Source organism: Sciurus vulgaris (genome assembly GCF_902686455.1).
Source record: "Sciurus vulgaris genome assembly, chromosome: 10".
Lineage (NCBI taxonomy): Eukaryota > Metazoa > Chordata > Mammalia > Rodentia > Sciuridae > Sciurus > Sciurus vulgaris.
The window spans coordinates 97876915-97895145 of record NC_136470.1 but is presented as its reverse complement, the minus strand read 5'-3'; the positions used below and the strand labels follow the sequence as shown (position 1 = coordinate 97895145).

The window sequence follows — 18231 nt, the reverse complement described above, 5'->3', positions numbered from 1 at the left end:
CATGTCCTGCATGCTCCCTGACATTTGTTGGAAACAACAAAAATACACAAATGAGGCAAAACATGTCATAGTTGATAAAAATTACATATCAACATATGCATGTTTATACTTTAACTTTTATAAGTCTCCTCCACCCATTAGTAGCTGAAATATTTCCCAACCACTTAATGACTTCCTACAAGTTTGTTAATATTCTTCTCCTATGATCAATTGCATTAAAATCCCAGAATTTCTTATTTTAATATTATAGTAATTCAACATATCCTGAGTTCCATGCTGTAATTTAACTTTTCACCCTCAGGTTCTACATAGGAAATAATAAAACATTATAAAAATTTCTAAAAGTGAATCTAAATCATTTCAGATAATACATCTTCTTACCTTGTTTCTCTGAAAACAAAACTTCACTTAGCTTTTTCAATTCTTTAAATAACCATATTCTTTCAACTTTGTACTCTAATTTCCTTTTGTATGCTTCCTACCATCTGTTGTGTATCTCTTTTTCACTTAAGAATCATTACTTGCCCTAGTTAGCTAGTTATTCAATAGAAGGTACTTATTTTTTTAAAAACACTCACAAAGCAATTGCTAAAAGGAACAGTGGAGGGGAAGATTTGGAAAAAGCAGGGGGATAAATAGAATGTCTTTTTAATCTACCCTCCCTCAGAAATTATGCACTTACTTTTTTAGTGTATTTCTTAGCTTTAGCTCTTTTATGCTACTAATAAGTTTTAAGCACCTTTCAAATATTAACATTCAATACTACTTGTACTAACAAAATCAGTTCTGATACCATCATTCCCGTGTTTTTGATAAGAAAACTGAGGCATAGAAAGTTATGTTATCTTGCCTAACAAGGTAAGAACTTAGGATTTGAACACAGCCAGCCAGGATGCAAATGTATACTCTTTTAATTCCTGTGCTATGATGCCTCGTTGAGAAATTGAATTCTCCAGAAGGAAAGGAGGTTTCCATCTGGCCAGCTTCCTCCACCCACTCAGCACTGGGGCTTCCTTTCCAAATGGCTGTGGTGGTTTCTAGTCAACACAGCCATGTTGCTCCTGTTCCAGATCTTTTCTTCCTCTTCTGAGAAGGAGAGGTCTGTGTTTGAGTATCCCTCTGAAGTCTTTTCCCACCATGCTAATCCATGTGTTTCAGTCAGCATTTTTGCCACTGTGACCAAAGACCAGAAAAGAACAATTTTAGAGGAGGAAAAGTTTGTTGGTGCTAATAGTTTCAGAATTCTTAGTTCATAAATGGTCGGCTCCTTTACTCTGGGCCAAAGATGAGGCAGAACATCATGCTGAAAGAGTGTGGAAAGGAAAGAAGCAGGAGACATGGTCATCAGGAAACAGAGAGCGTGCTCCCCTCACCATGGACAAAATGTAAACTCTAACGGCATGCCTTCCAGCAACCCTCATCCTCCAGCCACGTGCTACCTGCCTACAGTTGCCATCCATTAAGTGGATTAATGCACTGATTAGGTTAAAACTCTTATAACCCAATCATTTCGCCTTTAAACTTTCTTGCATTGTCTCACAAATGCGCTTTTGGGGGCACCTCATGTCTGAACCATAATACCATGCAACTTTTCCTTTGGGTTAATGACAGGTCTGGACTGGGTAGGTTTGTGGGTTCAGCAATGCCTTGCATACTTCATTGGAGTGGTGAAGAATTGTTCATCTAACTTGCCAATAGCTCTTTCTCACCAATCCAGGGGAAAGCAATTTTATCATGCTTGGCTAACTAGACTCAGGATGCACAGAGAGAATATATGTTTGGGAATAATGTAAGATGTCATTGGCAACAGAACAGGGGGGTAAAGTCACTTTTACTTTTTCTACCTTATTCAGCTAAGTTTTCCAACCTATTTAGAGATGGAGTGACCCAGATCAGTCTTTCCTTTTTAATACCCTATAAACTTTCTTAGGTCTTTAAAGATTCAATTCATGTGGAAAAAGGAGAAAGAATAGGCAAATGAAGAGAAGACTGTGTAAAAAGTTCAGAGAACTGGTTACTCGTCCTTTATATACTGGATATATACAATAAAACACCAATACATCACTGTACCTTACAATTTTATGTTTATATTTAGAACAGTTACTTGGAGGGACATAGTAAAGGGCTGACCCTGAGGACACACACACAAAAACACAGTGTACAGAAGTGTTCTTTTATCATTTGTTGAGTTAATGATTGAAAAACTAAGCTAGTTGATCAAATCTGTGCTATGTCTCACTAAATTCAGGTATTTATATTAGGTTGAATCCTATTATTAGCTTTGTTTTCAGAAACTAGAAAACTTGGGAAGTTCGGAAATGAGGGCAGGTAAAAAATCACACAGGTAGATAAAGGTATAAAATATATAATTTGAATTTTTGTCTTAAGTGACATTTTATAAAAGAAAACTATGAAAGTTAATGACAAATATCATATTCCAACTCTGCCTTCATTTTTAAAGATTTAATTAATACTGGATTTTGGAGTGCCTTTTTACTCTACAACTATGGTTTCCTACATCTGTTTTTCAGGATTAAACATTCATAAAGCAAAACGGTTTATTTGTATATTTTGGTTGGCAGTTCAGGTGATTGCACATCAGAACACATTGTTACTAGGGGGCATTTTTGGGCTTAATTTTAATACCTGAACATCTGCATTTTGTAGTTGCTTGTTGACACATTTCCTTTCTCCTGTTTTCCCTTGTTTGATGATTCGTTCCTTTAATGCTCCAGTGATGGGAGTCGGAGACACATTAAGCTGAGAGAAGCTTATTAAATCTTCCCTTTATCTAGTGTTTAGATTTAAGTGTTTAAACATATCTGAAAAAAATGGGGCTGCTCTAAAGTGATCCAGAATTAAATGCTCTGACAGAACAGTGATGTTTTGTCCTTCATTTGACAAATGAAAGAAATGGACCTGACTTCAGACGAAAGGAAATCTGATTGGGCCACTGAATTAGAAGCCATAGAATCAATGACTTGAGAGGAAGATTTACTTAAGGGAATATAAACTGAACAAGGACACAAAAACTCTCATTGGAAAGAAATATAAAGTGCTCCAGAAGCTAACCAAAGAGAAAGGAAGCAAAAATAGACAACATATCTCTTGAGAACAAAATGTTCAACATGTCTTTTGTTTGTTCATCTGTCTTCTTTTTAGGTAATCACAAGTACTGGAACCATCTTTAGCACTAGAATAACTAATCTCCTTTTCCTACTGATAGTTCTTTCTTTCTTTTCTAACTTGCTTATGTTTTTACCTGTTTGCATTCTGTACTTTGGTTCCACTAGTTGGAGGATGTTCATTCTTTAGCAGTCTAGGTGAATACTCACTTCTTTGGTCTAAAACTCTTTCATTTTGATGGTATTTTTGCTTTTGGATCTGCCAGGCATCTTACAGTTCACAATGTTGTAGCCTACACAAGCTTCTGTCTTGACTTTATGGGTGCCTGCTTTGTTTTGTATTTCCATTCAGGACATGAACAGCCTCTAGCAAAGCCTTTTTATTCTCTCTGCCTTTGGTGGCCACCATGGCCCCTGTCATTTGGCACTAGTTGTTTGGTCAGTGTGTGCTGAATGAATTGATTCCATTAGGAAGTAGAAAGCTGACAGCCGATCAAGTGACTCCACTGAAGTGTAGACGAGTGTAATGATTTAGTTTCACTCCCTAGAGATATGACATCATATTATCTTCTTCCAATACTGTGTTATCCACTAGGCATACACACGCCTTCATACTGTTGAACTTTAAAACTCAATTTAGATAGAGAGGAAATAAATAATATGGAAAATGGAGAAGTATATTAAGGCCAGAAAAAGTTTAATAGATAATACTATTTGAAGAACAACCATGACTCATTTCTGCCTTGGGAATATATTTTTATTCTTTGCGGATTATAAGGGTCAGTCCAGGCATAGATTGAACTGGCTGGATTGCATTTTACAATGTTTTGCCTTCTGAGTGATAGACAATTTCTAATGTTGTTTTCATTTTGTTTTTACATCTACTGACTTTTCAGTAGCTACAAAATTATATTGTTTACAGAGGGATTTCTGTTCTGACATTAAAAAGCAAAAGCCTTATTTAATTGAAGGACAGGCCTTTATTTTGTCGAATGTTTGATCTCCTTTCTTTACTTTTAGTGGGTCTTAAATAGAACATGCAATAGGAGAAAGAACATAAAAGAAAACATGTCTATTCTAAAATCAATTTAAAATAGTAAAAAAATGTTTTTCTGACTGTGTAAGATAGATTGTACAGATATTTTGCAGTTATAAAAGATATTGTTGAAGATAAAAGTGCAGAAAACATTTAGTTCATGCAGAGAATGTGGTAGGGATACTGTAATCTTTCTATCCACTTGTTAGGGAAAAAATATATTTTATTGAAGAGTGGAAACAGAACTAGTACATAGTTATATTTCCATTTTAACATTCTTAAAAAAGACAAAACCTTATTCTTATGATTTCCACTTAAACTACTTGTGGTAATTGTCATTTATGTAATGAGCCATAACAGTACTTTGATATTTCTGTAACTTTGGAAGGTCTACCACAGGAAAATTGGATGATAGCTTGTGTATAACACTGTACCCCATGATAAACAAAAGATTAAACACACATGATATAAATCAAGAGAAAACATATGCTACTAATTTGCAGTGACATATTACTAATACATGTGTTACTTATTTTGGATACATGGGCAGGCATTACTTAATGGTAGGGATATGTTCTAAGGGATGTGTTATTGGGGATTTTGATATCATGCAAGCAATGAAGAGTGTACTCACACAAACTAGGATGGTTACCATGTAGGAAGGGAATGTGATCTTATTAGACCACCTTCATATATACAGTCTTTCATTGAGCAAAGTGTTGCTATGTGGTGGAAGAGTATACATTTATAAATAGTACATTGTCCTCATGAGCAGTGGTAATGAATATTTGTGTCATGCAACATAAGTGATTTTACCTTTTATCTGAAAACTTTGAATAGCTATAAATACCATCAATGTGAACAGTTATTTCACTGCTTACATTTACTTGCTCAGCCATATTTATTAGACATCTAATAAATGATGGCATTATAGAAAATGACAAACTCAGTGTGAATGTTATAATAAAATCAGGAAAATATTTAAAATATCATGTGAAAAGTGTGATTATGGAGGCTTGTGATGTGTGCAGTGTGATACAGGGACCATTGCATGCTCGTTGACCTGGGATAATTCCACTTGTGCAGCTGTTGATCTGGCTCATGCCAGGTTTTGCATTTACCATGACTATCTTCTGTTGCTTTCTTATTGTATATGATTTGTCAAACATTTCTTTTTAATTGATACATAATACTTATACATACTTATAGAATAGAATTTGATAATTTGATACATATATACAATGTGTAATTATCAAGACAAAGGTAATTAGCATTGCCGTCTTCCTAAACATTTATCCTTTATGTTTAGAACCTACTAATTCCTCTCTTCAAGTTCTTTATGAAATATTTATGTTGTTGTGAACTGTGTAGTAGGACACTGGAACTTATTCCTTCCATCTAACTAGATTTGGTACTCATTATCCAACCTTGTTCTAGCTACCCACTTGCCTTCCTAACCTCTAGTAATCACTATTTCACTCTCTATTTCTCTCAGTTCAAATATTTAGCTTACACATAACAGTGAGAACATGATTTGTCTTTTAGTCCCTGTCTTATTTAATTTAAAATAATATCTTACGTTTCCATCCATTTTGGCACAAGTGACAATCTTTCAGTCTTTATGGATGGATAACATTCCTTTGTGCATTTGTACATTTTCTTTACCCATTATCCATCAATGAACACCTTGGTTGATTCCATATTTTGGCTGTTGTGAATAACAAACAGTAAATATGGGAGTGCAGATACCTATTTGATACAGTATTTCATTTCCTTTGAATATATACCAAGCGGTGGTATAGCTGGATTATATTATAGTTCTAATTTTAGCTTTGGGAGGAGTCTCAATACTATTTTACATAACATCATCTGGAAATTAATTTACTCTCCCACTGCAGTGTACAGGAATTCCCCTTTATTTGCATCCTGGCCAGCATTTGTTATTTTGTAAATCTTCTTTTCATTATAGTGCTTTTAACTTGGGTGGGGTAATAACTCACTGTGCTTTTGATTTTTTTTCCATGATGGTTAATGACAGAATTTTTCTGTATTTGTATGTCTTCTAAGAAATGGTTATTCTGATCATATGACTATTTTAAATTGGATAATTTGGGGGTTTTGCTACTGGGTCTTATGAGTTCCTTAATATTCTAGGCATTGATCCACTTGCAAGACAGGTTGCAAGTATTTGATTAATTGTGAGTTGATTTTTTTTTAATGTTGTGAATATAAGGGTCTACTTTCTGTACATGGACATAAAGTTTTTCCAATACTTTTTTTGTTATTGTCATTACTAGGGATAGAACCCAGGAGTGCTTTACCACTAGCTACATAGCAAGCACTTTTATTTTTTTTATTTTGAGACTGGACTCACTCTACGTTGCTGAGGTTAGCCTTGAACTTGCAATCCTCATGCCTCAGTCTCCCAAAGTACTGGGGTTACAGGCATGCACTACTGCAGCTGGCTCCCTGGAGCATTTACTAAATGGGTATTCCTTTCTTCACTGTATGTTTTTGGTGACTTTGTCCAAAATTATTTGGATTTAAGTCAGATAACCTCATGAACAACCACAGAACACAAATCTGATAAATATAATATTTATTTTGAAAGTTAGTATTTATTTCAAGAATGATTGTTGGAATTTGACACAACTTCTGTTTTTCTATCACTCTGTAATCATTGTATTTAAATTAAATGATGGGTTTTTTAGATCATATGATGGATCTTATAAATTAAAAGTACTTACTTTCAATTCCAAGTTCTTCGTGTGTGTGTACCTATGAAAAGTGAAGCTATCTCTGTTAACTGTGAAGTTCTTTAAAAGTTAACTACTGGATGATATCAGTGCTGTCTGAGGTGTTGAGAGAAAGTACATTAATTCCTACAATGACTCTCTTTTGGCATTTACTTCATGAAGTCAAAAATCAAGTTCTTGGAGCTGAAATCTAACCAAGTGGAAATCTTAGACTTTGATAATGTTGTATATGTAGTTAAAAATTGTAACAACAAAGAAACTAATTTTGATGACAATATGAATACAAATTTGGTAGCATACAACATTATCATAAAAAATCAAGTTCATATAAAGTAATGAAATATTTCGAGCATAACCTATATGTTTGAAATGGGAAGGTAATAATATAGGAAATGGAAGAGTAAATAGAATTTATAGATTACCAAAATAAGGAGAATGTAAGCATTGGATATACTTCTAAATTTATAGATTAAAAACAGAATAAACTCTGTACCTATCAATATTGAGATAAATGTGTTAAGAGGGTTTAATCTGATAATAATGGTAACAGGAGATTTTATTTAAAGTATATAAAGAAAGTCACACAATCTTGATATAGGTTATACTTTTAAAATTATCCATAGAACATGTATAAAAATGAATTGTATTCTAGGTAACCAAGAAAACCTTACTGGTTTATTTAAAGAGATATTTTAATTAGACTTGTTACCAAATCTAATATATTCAGTCACATAAAAAACTTCAAATAAACATTGAAAATTGAACCGCACCAAATATATACTTTTTACATAATATTTTCTTCACACTGACCTGGTACTAAAATTATAATTATCCTGATAAAAATAAAAGAGAATGATTTATCATCAACAACCTATAGAGTTAGCTTATAGCAAAACTTCGGCTTACAAGACCATCACAGTTTTAAGTACTTCATTATTAAATAAGAAAGAAGATAAGTATAAAAATGTGAAAGCCAGAGGAGATGGTGTAGGACTGTGATCCCAGCTACAAGGGAGGCTGAAGCATGAGGATTGCAAGTTTGAGGTAAGCCTCAGCAACTTATCAAGACCCTGTATCAGAATAAAAATCAGAAAAGGTCTGGGGATGTAGCTCAATGGTAAAGTCTGGGTTCAATCATCAGTACTGAAAAAAAAATTAAAAAAATAAAAAAGAACATACTGTTCATCTAATGTAATTAAAAATAAATTCTAAAGTGAAATAAATTATTAATTTATGATTATCCATAAAAAATAAGTAAAAAGAAAAATGGAACTAATAAAATGATTAAAAGTTGCCAGTTGTGGTGGCGCACACCTATAATTCCAGTCTTTTGGGAGGCTGAGGCAGGAGGATTGTGAGTTCAAAGTCAGCCTCAGCAAAAGTAAGGCAGTAAGCAACCCAGTGAGACCCTGTCTCTAGATACAATATAAAATAGGGCTGGGGATGTGGCTCAATGGTTGAGTGCCCCTGAGTTCAATCCCTGGTACCGCCCCCCTGCAAACAGCTAAAAGTTATTAAATAAAGTGTGGTTGTTGAATAAAAATAAATAAATTAGATTGATATTCTCAGAAACCCAGTTTAGGAAAAAAGAGAACAAAAGAAGCTAAGAGTACAAATACAAAAGCAAAAATTAACATAGATAAAAATATCATTAAGTCACAAGTGATAGCAGGACAAAACATACAATTGAGGCATCAAAATTTAAAACCTAGAAGACATGGATAATTTCTAGCAAAATAAAAATCTTCAAAATTTTGTATTTTGTTAGTAGGACAGCAAATTATTAGTATGGAGATTCTTCAGAAGACTAGAAATGGAACCACCATATGACAAAGCTGTTCCACTCTTTGATATTTATCTCAAAGTGCTGAAATCAGCATACTATAGTATGAACATTCCAATATTTAAAGGACCACAATTCACAATAGTCAAGTTATGGAACCAGAACAGGCATCTGTCAACAGATGAATGGATAAAGAAAATGTGGTATGTATACACAATGGCGTCCTACTCAGCCACAAAGAATAAAATTATGTTATTTGCTGTTAAATTGTTGCAACAGAGAAAATTTTAAGTGAAATAAGCCAGATTGAGGAAGTGAAGCATCAAATGTTTTCTCTCATGTGCAGAAACCTAGCAGAAACAGGAGCTTTAAAGAAGGAATCCCATCAAAATAAAAGGGAGAACAATAGACTAAAACAAGGGGGTCAAGTGGGGGGGGGAGTAGATAAGGGGAGGAATTGTGGAATTAAATCATCCAAATTATGCTACATGTATATATGAATATATCATAATGAATCACATTTTTAAGTATAATTATAATATACCAATTAAAAATTAATAAATAAATACAAGAAAGAGCAATGGAGTAGAAGAAGTGGATCAGGGTATGGGAGGAGGGAAGGTAAAGGGGAAATACTGGGGAATGAAATGTAGAAAATTATGTTATATGTATTTATGAATATGTAATTATGAACCCCACTATTTTGTATAACTGTAATGTATTAATAAAAACAACAATTTTATCACACTTTAAAAAAGTAAATAGCCTAAATTTTCTTTTAAAAAATTAGAAATGTGTTTTGAGATTTTCCATAGGAAAATAAAAATACAGTACAAAAAGCGAAATTATGAATCAGTGTTATCTGTGAATATAGAAAAAAAATAAAAATAAAATGTTATAAAAGAAAATGACAGTGTATCAAAAGTTGAATATAGTATATCAGACAGGGCTAATGCAAGAGTTAGGAAAAATAATGCCATTATTCATGATGTCAGGTAGCTGAAGATAACTAACTCTATCTGGTCATGTCAAGAGCCACTGAATAGGCATTTGATAAAAATGTAGTGGCCAAACTTGATGAAAATGCTAATTATAAGAGAAGAGAAGGAAACTAAGCAATAAATGGATAAAGATGCCATTTAAAACAGAACTCCAAACCTAAATAAAAACCAAGAATTACAAAATTCCATTAGGGAAAAAAACAGAAACATTTGAAAGAATAGATGCAACTGGCTTTTTGCTGATAATGATATATACTTAAATTTTTTTCAAAATCTAGGGAAAACAGAGCTTGATGAAATAGCTGCATTTAAGAGACAAGGAGAAATAAAAGTACTTAAATTTATTTACACAATCTATTAGTGCCAGGAATTGGGACAATGTTTAATTCTTCTTTTGGTAACAAAACCAATGAAATAATAATTTAATAAGAAAGTAATGATGTTGATTTTTTTAAAAAAACTATAAAAACTTTTGAAGGGTATTACTTAGTATTGGTTAAGTAGAATGACATTGTTCTTTTATGTGAAGACTTTAAATTTTTTCTAAAAATACATATGTAAGTTTAAGGCAACTCTGATTAGAATTTTGTATACTTTTCAATTAAATTTTATAAACCAAATATAAAAGAAAAAATGCCTGAACAAGCGAAAGAAATTATGAAAACAGGTAACAGTGATTAAAGTTACAGATAGACATTCGGAAGAGACATTAAAATGTGAGGCAGATAAAAGTAGCACATTAATAGTTTAAAATAATTTATTAAACAAAATAAATAATCCAAAATAGAACTGATGTTAAAAATAAGGACTTTTTCTACAATAAAGGTAATATTTCAATTTGGCTACTAATGGAGAACTTTGTTAATGGCTTTGTACAACTGGCAAACCATGCCTAAGTAAAGTAGAAAATTTAACTTAAATTATATGAAAGTCAACTTTCAAAAAGATTAACATAACTTTGTAAAAATATGTATAAATAACTTAGAAAATTTTAGAGAAAGTCTTAAAGTCTTCATTTTCAATATAATCATAAAGTAAAGAGTCAATCTATGAAGGGAAATCCTGAAACTAGTAAAGAAACAGAAACAAACAATCCTATAAATATAGAAAGATTAATTAAAATTATGCTTCAAATATATTCAAATATATTTCGCATTGCAAAACAAATAAGAATGGGGTGGATACATGAAATGTACAGAAAGCCTCTTCAAATTGACAAGAAAAAGACAAATAAACAACAAAAAGAAATTGCCAAGGACATTTACAGATGTTAAATGTAAATGGCTAAACAAAGTATGAAGAGACAGGACTCAGACTCTGTAGTTGTCAGGAAAACACAAGGATAAATATGTGAATGAAACAATGGGCATGAGTTGAAGAACCAACATTTCATGATATCCTCTAAAGTATTACTTTTGCAATCCAATTAATAATAATAATCAGAAAATAAATAAAAATCAGAAAATGATGTGGAGGGATTTTTAAGTGGTGAGATTTAAGTAGTAAAAGCAGGATATAAAAATATGTGTACATTTTTATCTTACCATTTTTTATTGTAAAAGAGTTTATAGATAGGTATGTGTATGCATGTATGTGTTCTAGGAAGAGGACTGAACAACACATGTAATGTACATTACTATGTAATTATCACATTATCTATTAAGAATTCATAAATTATCAACATGAAGTATGGAATAGGGAATGTAAGTAAACAGGACAAAGGCAAAACAAAAGGGAAAAGAAGAAAAAAGGAAAAGTTAAAAAAAATCACAAATTATGTCAGATGATGAATTTTACATGAATATATATAATTTACATGAATATATATAATTAAATTATAAAGGTAAATGATAAAAAATATTAGTCCCCTAGATTCATGTTTCCTTTTCCAGTTTTCTGCTTTGCTCTATTGCTTATGTCTTTTTAGAAACATCTTAAATTTCCAAATGAACATATTTATATTTAAACTTTAGATGCCTTTAAAATTACTATAATTATAGAGGCTGAGCAGGATTTATTTATTTATTAATTGGCATTTTCCATAATTACATTTTTGGTGTTTCATTAAGACCTAATGTTTTCAGTGTTGTAAAATTTTATTCACAGTAAATTAAATCTAATATTTGAAATAAAAAGGTCCATTAGCTCTGAGCATTCTTTATATTTTAACAAGTATAGAAATCCTGTAATTAGACCAAAGAACCAAACTTTTGAAATGGAGCAGTTTATTTCAGTAAAGCTTTCTGGAGTGGTGGTGGGGGGAAGTGCATCAGTCTAAAGTGATACTCATTTTAATTTAATGTATTGAAACTCTCTTGGAAAAGTACCAAATAAATAAGAATACCCCAGAGTCTTTATTATGTTTTATACACATGCTCAAAAATGCTCTGGAAGAATTGAAACTTGAATAATGGGCAGAATTTGAATAGAACAAATTTAGGGAGAAGGCATCCCAGATGGAAATGAGTTATTAGAGGTATCCAAAAATTGGCTCAGTGATTATATTTGATCAAATGCTAACATTGCCTACTGAATCTAGAATATCCCATTTAGACATGATCTCTTTGTCTAACTTTTGCATACATGCCTCTATTATATAGCAACATGTCTGTTATTTTATTACCCTGTATTTAGAACACTTAGAACATTTGTATTTAGAATTATTCAAGATGAACTACTAACCATTCCTAGAGATTTGTTATTTCCATTACCATCATATTTACATAGTGTCATATATTCCCTGAAATTATACCATAATTAAAGTAAATCTTGAATATGCTGTCTGATGCTTCCTCATGCTAATTGAACCATTGTGTTTAAATATATAGGAGTTGCTTATTTACCAAAGACAAATTAATGTAAAGATAGCACATTGTGATGTATAACTGTATTTCTTAATGGAAAAACTATTAACTAGGCACCACTCTTTCAAGTCCATTTACAAAACGACTTGCCTAATCCAAGAATTGCCATTCCTCCCATTTTTTAAATGCTACTGATGCTAGGGGTGAATTCCATCATTCACAGAAGGAACTGCTTAAATACTAAGAAATAGTTATATGTTGGAAGTGTCTTATTTTTTATCAAGATAGTTGGCATCATTTGGACACAACTTAGGAAAACTGTTTCTTGTTCTCAAGAGAGGATTTTAAAGGACATTTTATTGCTCTCCCCTGAAAAATAATAGCAGTAAAAGTAGAACAGATGAAACACATCAATCTAGAACTGTTTCTATTATGTTTAGTAACAAGATTTCTATGTGGTGCTGTGCCCATTAAAGAAGCAAATGAATGCTAGCTTATTTCTTATATATTTTGTAGACATCTATACACTAGGGACCTAGTAACTGACAATCACACTGTAATGCGATTTATAATCACACTGTAAAGAGTTAATTAATCAAGTCACAATAAGATGAAAAATGGGTTATATTCTGATAACTTGGGACATGAAAGAAAAAAGTTAAAAGGGTCTATTATGTTTAAATCACGTCATGATTTGATTATTGGGTAAAATCAAATCTCCTAAAGAAATGCAAAGAGAAACATTACAGAAAACAGTGTGTCTTTCCAAGTATGAACAATGACACATCATGCATCAGGAATCAGCCAAAACAATGCATCATAAATTAATTTGTTCCTCTTTCTTCCTTCCCTTCCTTCCTCCCCTACTCCTCTCTCCTTCCTTCAGGTTTACTTCTTGTCTTTTTTGATTGCCTACTACAGGTATACTTTTAAGTCTGCTTTCCAAGAAATAATCTGTAATAAAATAACTTTAGAAGTCGGTTTCTACCCTCAACAAACATAGCAAAAGAGCTTCTGATTCAAAAAGTTCAGGTGAAATAATTAAATGACCTTAGAAGATTAAGTAATGCTTTGAACCAGATGTTCAGTGTTGAGAGGACAGAGAGTTTAGCTTGACTGGCTTGTGCAGAAATGGCTTTCTGGAGTGAGTGAGGAGACAAGAAATGCTGGTGGCAGGGAACATGACAGCCAGGATGGACAGGCCTGGGAGACATGAGTAAAATTTTTCACTTCCCACTTATGGAATATTTGGAAGAATTTGAATTGCATAGTTTCCATCTAGAAGTTACTTATTGAGTGCTTATGGTATGACTACAGTATACTAAGCAGTTTGAAAACAGTACTTCTTTTGATTGCCTAAGCAACTTAAAGAAGCAGGAACCATTCTGAGACATGAAACTTGAATAGGCTAGAATATGTTGTCTAACATTTTACATCTAGAGAGTAAAAGACTCTATGCCAGATTGGTTCCCAATATTTATTCTTAAATATTGTGATGGACTTTCTGTGAATCATTAAACAGGTATAATTATTATAGTAGATCTGATTAGAAATGAGACCAAACCTAAATACTGAAATGTAGGGTTTAAGTTTGTCTTATTGGTGGTGAAAAAGATTATGGGTAACTGTAAAGAAACTATGAAATGAAAACAAAAGTTATACTTCATGTCTAGAATATTTTCTTAGACCACAAAGAAGTGATCATTAAGTGGTCACTTAGACCACCAGTGTCAGGTCATATATGAGCTGTGCTATCTGCCAGTCAAAAGTTTACACATTGCCTGAGAAATTAGGTAATTAATTTATCATAATCAAATGACTGTCCACTGCTACTGAAAGATGACATAAATCTGTCTTTGAGTTGGGTAAGTGAAATCTCGATAGATAACTGCGTTTACATAGTATAGTAGGTACAGAAGACAGATTGTGATGGATTAGGGGGAACTGAGTGGTCATGAGCTAAGTCCTTTATAGGATTTATCATATTTAATCATAGCAACCTAATAATGGATGTAAATATTATTATCTATACTTCCAATAAAGATATTGTGGCTTAAAGGGCTTAGTACCTTGCCCAAGGTCATTTAGTAAGTGGAAGAGTAGATATTTGAACACATTTTGTCTCTAGAATCACACTTTCAATCTTCATCAATTTGCTGCATCCCTCTCTGACATGAAGTGGAGTATCCTAGTAACTTCTAAACTTTATACCTGTATACTACAAGAGGGAACTTTAAGCCAAGCACAATTGTGCATACCTGCAATTCCAACAACGCAGGAGGAAGATTTCAAGTTCTAGGACAGCTTCAGCAAAAAGTCTCAAAGAAAAAAAAAAGTTAAAAAGAAGAAAACATCTAAAGACAGGTATGTAGCACAATGGTAAAGTGGCCCTAGGTTCAATACCCAGTACCATATAAAAAAAAAGAGAGAGAGGGAGAATTTTTATAGTTAAATCACAATGCAAAATTCCCTAATGGCTTTATACAAGTAATGGGAAGAAAACCATTGTGCAAATTTGAAAACTAGATTGCTACTGTTATATTTTACAAGAAATATATATTCAATATGAAGAAACATGTATGTTTTTATAACTGAAATTACTTTTCAAAGCAAACATCAAGATATTTTGAGAAGGAATTCTGACATTGCTTTTATGTACAGTATTTACTATTGTCATTTATCTGACAGAATTTTGCCTAATGACTGTAATGAATTCATAATTTACATAAAAGTCATAGAAAAATAGACACATTTCTTATAAATCAGTCTTTGATATGGTATTGACTTTCCTAGCAGAGCTGAAAATTCTGTGTGTTTCAGAAGAAACATGCTTCCAGTAAAGGATAGTTTCCTGACAGTTATTTATCTTAAGAGGCTATGAACTTTGGATTAATTGCATGTTTTGTACAAATGTCAGATACTTATTTAGTTTTGATGGATCTTTTCATGCCCTGTCTGAGCTTTAGGTGAAATAAGGTATTGCTTATCATCAGTCTTCTTTGGCTGACCCCTGAGAAATAAAAAATTGTATGTCATCAGAAAACCATTTTTTCCCTTATAGAGTCTTCAAGAGACAATAAACATATTCTTGTCTTGTTAGAACTATGAAGATAGTAGAGATATTAAGAATGAAATTGGAGCTATTTTGTTCATTCTTAGTAAATTTACAATATTGAACTATGTAGATAATGCAACAAAATGTAGTTAATAAAGATGTCATTTCATTTCAACACATTCCTTGTTAACTTATTCCCTAACTTTTAGGATCTGCAACTTAGCAGTATGGACATCCTTGTACATTAGTTTGGATCCCTATACATAAATGCTTAATTTTGTTGTGGTGGGACTTTCATGAGATGTATTCCTGTCATTTAATGGTGCCTCCTAATTACTTATGAGTTCACAATATTGTAGACAATACAAATGGATTCCCTGTACATGAGCTCATCTAGTGGTCCCTAGATACCACAGCTCCTTCTTTTCTAGCTGAAGTCACCTTTACCTATATGTAGTATAACTGCCTCAGCTTTGAAAATCAGTCACTAAGAGGAGCTATGAGAGCCTCTAATTAAATTGAACTTTCTGAAAATCAGTTTTCTCATCTCTAATGTTTTATTATAACTATTTTTGAGGATTTATGTGAATATTTATAACCATCCTTATTATTAGTGCTAGTTCATCAATAATCAGATATCATCAAAATAATCTTCTTTCTCCTGTATTAATATTACATCTCTTTTTCTTAAATAAGATTCCAGCACTTGAGTCACAATCCTGACACTTTGCTTGTTTCCTCTCCTCATGGGAATTTTACTTGCATATCTTGCTTTTCTGTGTCCAGGCCCTAAAGACCCCAGGTTTGTAAACCTGCGCAGGATCCCTGCTCCTGCAGGGATTACCTGACAATTGACTGCTTACCTAGATTTTTTCACTTTGCCGTGTTCTAAATTTCTTATCACCAGGCTCTATACACCTCTCAGGTCTCATCTATGGCTTCCTTAATGTCCTTTTGAGCATCCTGGCATCAGGAATTCTGCAAGTAATATTCCCTAACCACTGTGTTGGAAGTCACTTCAGGTGATTATCTGCCTCATTCTTGGAGGGGATATATTGTCTCCAGATAACTAATTTATCAAATCAGTTCTCGAATTTTTGCTGTACAGAATATTCTATGTTCCTCCCATTTAAAAATTTTGAAACAATCTATAAGTTCAGGACTTGACTCTTATAATTAAAATGATTCTGGATAGTGCAGAAAGTAAGGTTGTGGAAATTGGGCTAGTCAGACAGACAGGCTGGGTGCTAACAAACATATTCCTGGAGAAAAATGTAGAACTAATGGAATTATCTCTAAGTAGAATGATTTCTTTTCTATTAATTTCTATGACATGGTGACATGTCAGTAGATCCTTAATGGAAGAATAATTTTAGTGCCAATTTGTAATCATCTTTCCCAAAGATAATGTAAGTACATTTTTGAGGCTGCCAACAATCTGTCACAAGTATACTGCCTGGATTCTTATTTGATTTGTAAAATTCTTTTTTGACTTCTAATATGACAAGAAGTACTATAACTATAGTCATGAGAAAAAGATGATCAATTTTGAGTGTTACATACTTTGATTCCCCATTCCCTCATCTTTTCAAATATACATGTTATTGATATTGAAACAAAGTTAAATTTTGCTGCCACTATTTCTTTAGTGTGGTTATTGATTCTGTTAATTTTTAGGAAATAAGTTGAATTTCTTCAGTATTAATGAGGTTTCAAGAGAGTATTAAATGCTCTTCATTTAACAACAGATGCAGATAATTACAAAAAATTTGTAGAAAACTGGGTAGTTCTTTATAGTTGTTACCTTTTAAAAGTTCAGGTTACTAAAATTAAAATCTCCTTAGGACAAGCAGAAAATGTAAATAAATAAAGTAGCAAGTTTTATAATATGGGGGGCAGAGGCCTGTAGTGAACCGCTCATGTCTGATCTAAAACAGACAAGCAGGCTTCAAAACACACAAAGCTGTACTAATCAAGGTAGGTAGCATGGTGTCATAAAACCCAACGCACAGACTAAAGGAACAGAATAGAGAGCTTAGAAGTAAACCTACACATCTATAGTCACCTTCTTTTCAACAAAGGTGCTAAGAACACACTTGGAGAAAATACAGCCTTTTCAAGAAATGGTTTTGGCAAAAGTGTATTCACATGTAGAAGAATGAAGCTAATAAGACTCCTATCTCTCACCAGTTACAAACATCAAAGCAAAATGAATTACAAATATAAATATAAGATCTGAAACTATGAAATGATTAAGAAAAAATAGAAGAAATGCTTCAGGACTTTGAATAGACAAAGGGTTTCTGGATAAGACCTCCAAAACACAGGAGCAAAAGCAAAAATGGACAAGTAGAATTGCATCAAAATCAAAAGTTTCTGTAGAGCAAAGTAAATATCAAGAGTGAAAAGATAACATATAAAATTGGAGAAACTATTTGCAATGTATGCATTCAACAAGGTATTGATATCTGGGATATACAAGAAACTCTAATAACTCAAAAGCAAACAAAGAAAACAAATAACCAATTTTTAAAATGGGCAATAGAGCTAAGTAAATGTTTCTCAAAAGAAAACCCAGAAGGTTCAATAGATACAGTAAAAATGCTTAATGACACTAATCATAAGGGAAATACAATTCAAAAGCACAATAAGAGAGCACCTCATGCCACTG

The 18231-nt window shown here is 32.5% G+C and overlaps 1 protein-coding gene across 8 annotated transcripts in view; it reads left to right on the top strand.

Annotated features, from left to right (window-relative positions):
• Nucleotides 1–18231, top strand: part of NAALADL2 (N-acetylated alpha-linked acidic dipeptidase like 2) — a 1337824-nt gene that overhangs the window by 717730 nt on the left and 601863 nt on the right. The gene's annotated exons all lie outside the window — the stretch shown is intronic.